Below are 5169 nucleotides of genomic sequence, written 5' to 3' on the forward strand. Positions count from 1 at the left end.
GCCATTCATGCAAGAAAATTTTGTTAAAACCCTACAATGCACTTAGGCCCCTGGGCTGGAAATACAGATGTAATATATGTAGCCCCTGGCCTCAAAGAGAACTCTCCTCCTTAGATTTCTATAATGTATGGTTATTAAACTGTTCTTTGAGCCCTGAGTTCTACAGGTACATGTCAGTGGGTATTTAGGGAGTAAATGGGGAGTAGTATGGAAGGGCATTTAGGCCCTCACCTCTGCTTCAAGCAAGGCACTGTACTTTTACCTAGCTTTATATATTAGACAACGTAAGATTTTGTTTGAAAAAAAGAGTGCAGCTATCTTTTTTAATAGCATGATTGCGGTATAATTTACATAGAGGAAATATATAGCTTTGACATTTTATATATACCCTGTGACCACCCATTCAAGATAAAGAACATTTCTGTCACTTTTCTTTTTCAATATTAGTCTTCTCCAAAAATGACCACCGTTCTGGCTTCAATCACCAATTTCTATGCCATAGATTCATATTTTTGGCTTTTTTTAATTTTTATTTTTCAAATTCCCTGATAGGATGCTTTACTGTTTACAAAGTACTTTCACACTATCTCATTTAATATTTTTTGATTTACCTAACATATTAATGGACGTTTTTGTCGGATAAGAGATGAATAAGAGCCCTTGCCTTCCATTGCTGATAATCTGGTGGGAGCAGGACATATATTAAGCATGTGAAATATAAGAGGGTAGATATTATGATAAAGTGTCACCAGCAAGGAGTGTCACCAGCAAAGAATACAGAGATCAGTTCTTTCCTAAAGAATGAGGAAGGCTTAGAGAGGTGCCAGACATTTAAACCTGATTACTGAAGGGTGTGTAGAATTTTTATAGGCATTTTTAAATGATTGACAGTGGAAAATTGAGCAAGAGCGTAAGGTATCTGGAAGAATATGGTGGAATCTGCAGAAAAAGAATAGGTTATGGTGGAGGGAAATTTTTAAAAACCATGCTAACATTTGTATTTCTTTTTTCTATTGTGTTTCTTGAAATGAGTTTCATTGAACTGACATGTGTCTTGGGGAATCTTTAATAGATCTTTATCTTTTTTCAATCTTTAAATAGGTAACAAGTTCACATGATATGAAAATAAACATATATGCATATACACACAAAAGATATTTTCTGAATGAAATTGAGTATTTTTGCATATTTTTAGAGCCATTTCTATCTCCTTTATGATCTTATTCTTTGTACATTTTTTATTTATTGCTTTATTAGAAAAGACTTCTCCACTCTAAGATTATAAAAGAATTCTCCACTCTGAGATTATAAAAGAATTTTCTCAGGATTTCTTCAAGCACTTGTGTTGTCTGTATTTATATCATTCAAACATTTGGTATCCTGCTGTAAGATGTAAGATAGGAATCATTTGACTCTTTTTCAAGTTTGCTTCCTAATTGTTCCAATGCCACTTATTGAACAATCTATCTTTTCCAAACTATTTTGGTAAGCCTTTATTATATATTAAATTCTTGCATTTGTTAGGATCTCTTTTTGTAGTTTTTGTTCTGTTGGTCTGTCAGCCTCCTCTTGCCTTAGTACCACAATATTTTAATCAGTGGGGCTTTATATTTTAAACATACAGCTGGTTCCACTGCATTGTTCTTTTTTGGCTGTTATGAACTTAATAATTGGCTTACTTTTTAAAAACAATTATCAATATTTTTATCAAGAGCACATTAAATTTAAATAATATGGAGAACTGACATCTTCATAAAGGTTTTTTCTAAGAAAACCTTATAGCAGTTAAAATCTATGTTATGCTGCTGTAAAAATTTCAGTCATTTTAAACATGTATTTTTTTGCTCATGCTACATGTTTACTTATGTCAACAAGGGGCTCTCCTCTTCATGTCCCTCAGGGACTTCAGGCTGAAATAAAAGCTTTTTTGACATATGTCCGTGATCATAGAAGACAGAGAAGAGAAAAGGTATTAAACCACATGCCATTTCTTTAACTTCTATCTAGAAATGACACAGCACTGGTGCTCACATTTCATTAACATGGCTATACCTAAATTCAAGTGAGTAAAGGTGTCCCTTCCCATTGGTTGCCTAGAATGAGAAAAGCCAACATTTGTGCACAGTACTGATGACTGTCACAGCCATCAGTCTTTCCACTTGTCTTCTTTTGTCTCATTCAGTAAGTTTTAAACTTTTCATATAGTTTTTGCATGTTTCTTATTGAATTTATTTTAGTATTTTGCCCCTCTTTTGGGTATTGAAGGTAGACCCCTTTTTTTTTTTTTTTAATTTTATCTTCTAACTGGTCACTGTTGTTTGTATATATCAAGTTTTGATTTCTGTATGCTAGTTTTATACCTTACTGACACCTTTTTATTGTTTGTAGTAGTTGTTCAGTTGAATCTCTTAATTTTCTAGATATTCATTTTTATCTGCAAATGATGTGGCATACGTTCTTTCCAGTCTTAATGAAAAATAAATTTTATTTTAATCTTTTCCCATTTTCTCCACTAATTTACTTTGGCTTTTGCAATTGCAATACAATGTGTAATAATAATAATGACATTGGACCATCTTTTCCTTGGTTTTGGCAGCCTCTGTGGCTGACATAAGATGTTTTTATCAGGATATATACATTCATTATTTCTATCTTGAATATTTTTAGCAAGAAGATTGTTTTGTCAGATATCTTTTCAGTGTCTCTAGAGGTTATTATATTTTTTTTCTCCGTGATCTATTAATGTGAAAAACAAACTGATAGTCTTTTAAATATCAGGCCATTCTTGAATTCCTGGAATAAATCCCACTTGGTCTTTTAATGCATCTGGCTTCTGTTTGCTGTTATTTAGAATTTATAAAGCCATAATCATAAATGTAATTGTTCTCTATTTGTTTTTATTTGTTTTTGTAGTCTGTTCTGGCACCATGGTGGTTATTTCACGAAAAAATTTTGGAGGTTTTTCACTTTTTTACTTTATTCTAAAGCAAGTTTTCTATTACATTGAAATTATCTGCTGTTTTATAATAGGAATTCTCAGGTAAAATCCTCTGAGGGATGGAGGTACTCACACAACATGGAGTTGTGTTTTGTTTTGTGACCCAAATGGATAATCTTCTTTGCTTTTAATACATAGGTTAAAACCATTTATATTTATTGGAGTGAGAGATAGGTTTATTTTGTTTTTTCTTTCATAGCTCAAAAGATTTCTCATTGTGTGACTGCTTTGCTTTTGTTTGTATATGCAGTTCTGATATTCAGAAAGTTTATCTTTTATTTTAGTGGTAACTTTTATTATTATAGTTTTACGTTATGCCCTTAGTTTCTATTGATTCTCTACTGTGAACGGTGATAAAATTAGCATGTTTCATATTTTCTGTTCTCCCTCTCAACCACCTGATTTTAGTAAATATTTTCTTAATGTTTACCTTTGTGCAGTGAAATATTCTTATCACTTGGTTTATCATATTTTGACTTACCTTTTACAGATGAGAGGTAATCAGCAAATTTATCTCTCACGTTTCCCTGTTCTTGTCCATTCCCTTCCCATTTTCATTTATATCATTTATCTTCAGGGCATATACTATTTACACTATGTTCTTGTTACTCTTAATTCCATATTTGTTTTAGTCTTAGTTTTGTAGCTAAATATACACAAAGCTCAATGGAGATTATTTGGTCATGATTTCCTAATCATCTCTTGACTGATTAAAATTTTTTTTTTTTTTAAAGAAGAGTTTGACGGGAAAAAATAAACATTAATGAGAATAATATTCTCTTAATGTTATATTCGACATGGTTTATTTGTAGCCTTTACAAATGAGAGCTTGTCTTGATCTACACCTTTGGCTCATACTTTCTTTTTTTGTGACTTTTATTTACTACTGTATTCTGACATCTGTTGCTGTGGAGAAATTTGAGGCCAGCCCTTGACTATTAATTTTTCTCCCATAAGTAACTTCTGTTTTCAAAGTTTTCTTTCTTTAGTTTTATAGAGCAGTACATTTACTAGGCCATGTCTTGATATTGACCATTCTTAAATGACTTAAAGTGTCTTTGAACTTTATGTTTTTTTTAAAAAAAAAAAGACTGGGTGTATGTTATGGGCTCAACTGGTTAGGGATGGAGTAGATTTAGAGAGACTGTTAGTTATTTATAAAAGACCTTAAAGCAGTCCCCCAGAAAACATGGACATCATTTTTCTTTTGAGTAAGCTTTTTTTGTTGAAGCAAAACATACATGCAGAAACGTGCAAAATTATAGGTCTAAAGCTCATTTAACTTTCAGTGAACATACCTATGTAACCTATACCCAGATCAGGAAATAGAACATTAATTACTAGCAAGTCCAAAAATCTCCCTTTGTGCTTCCTTACAATCACAATTACCCTCCTCTGAGAATAACCATTATTCTTTTTGTTTATTTTTAATGATTACATGGTGCTCTAACCATTCTTCTACTTATGGTTTTTTAGCTTGTTTTCAACTTTTTTTTTCAATTGTGGCTAAAAACACGTAATATAAAATTTTCCATCGTAACTGTTTTTAAGTGTTAAATATATTCATATTGTTGTACAGCAGATCTCTAGAACTTTTTCACATTGTCAGACTGAAACTACCCACTGAACACCTCCCCTGGTAACCATCATTCTTTCTAATTTGGCTACTTTAGATACTACTCCTGACTGCTTCTACCTCATGGCTACTCCTTACCTTGGGGAGATTTATGTGCATTGCTGTGAATTACATTAATATTATTGGCTAAATTCAAACTTGGAATTGTTGGGCAATCTAGCTGCCTTAAGAGCAGTAACCCACCCCCAGGAGGCTGGGGAGAAAAGTTAGATTTTGTATTCAGAGTTCTTTGTGTGTGTTTTTTAAGTTTTTAAAATTTGTTTTTGTTTTTGTTTTTGTTTTTTTTGGAGGGGTTTATGCTCAACCCATGTTCTGTTTCAGTGCCAATAAAATTTAGGAAGACTTCAAAAAAAAAAATGAGTGGGATCAGTACTATTTCTCTTTTTGTAGCTGGTTATCTTCACTTAGCGTAATGTCCTCAAAGTTCATTTTTTAAGGCTGAATAATACTCCATTGTATGTATAATACCACATTTTTCATTCATCCATCAATGGATATTTGGGTTGCCTCTACCTGTAGGCTACTGTGAATAATG

The 5169-nt window shown here is 32.2% G+C and overlaps 1 protein-coding gene across 1 annotated transcript in view; it reads left to right on the forward strand.

Annotated features, from left to right (window-relative positions):
• Positions 1-5169, forward strand: part of MCM6 (minichromosome maintenance complex component 6) — a gene marked incomplete at its 5' end in the record, with an annotated part of 33382 nt that overhangs the window by 19094 nt on the left and 9119 nt on the right. The window lies entirely within an intron of this gene.

The sequence above is a fragment of the Pteropus vampyrus genome, unplaced genomic scaffold, assembly GCF_000151845.1.
Source record: "Pteropus vampyrus isolate Shadow unplaced genomic scaffold, Pvam_2.0 Scaffold17, whole genome shotgun sequence".
NCBI classification, from domain to species: Eukaryota; Metazoa; Chordata; class Mammalia; order Chiroptera; family Pteropodidae; genus Pteropus; species Pteropus vampyrus.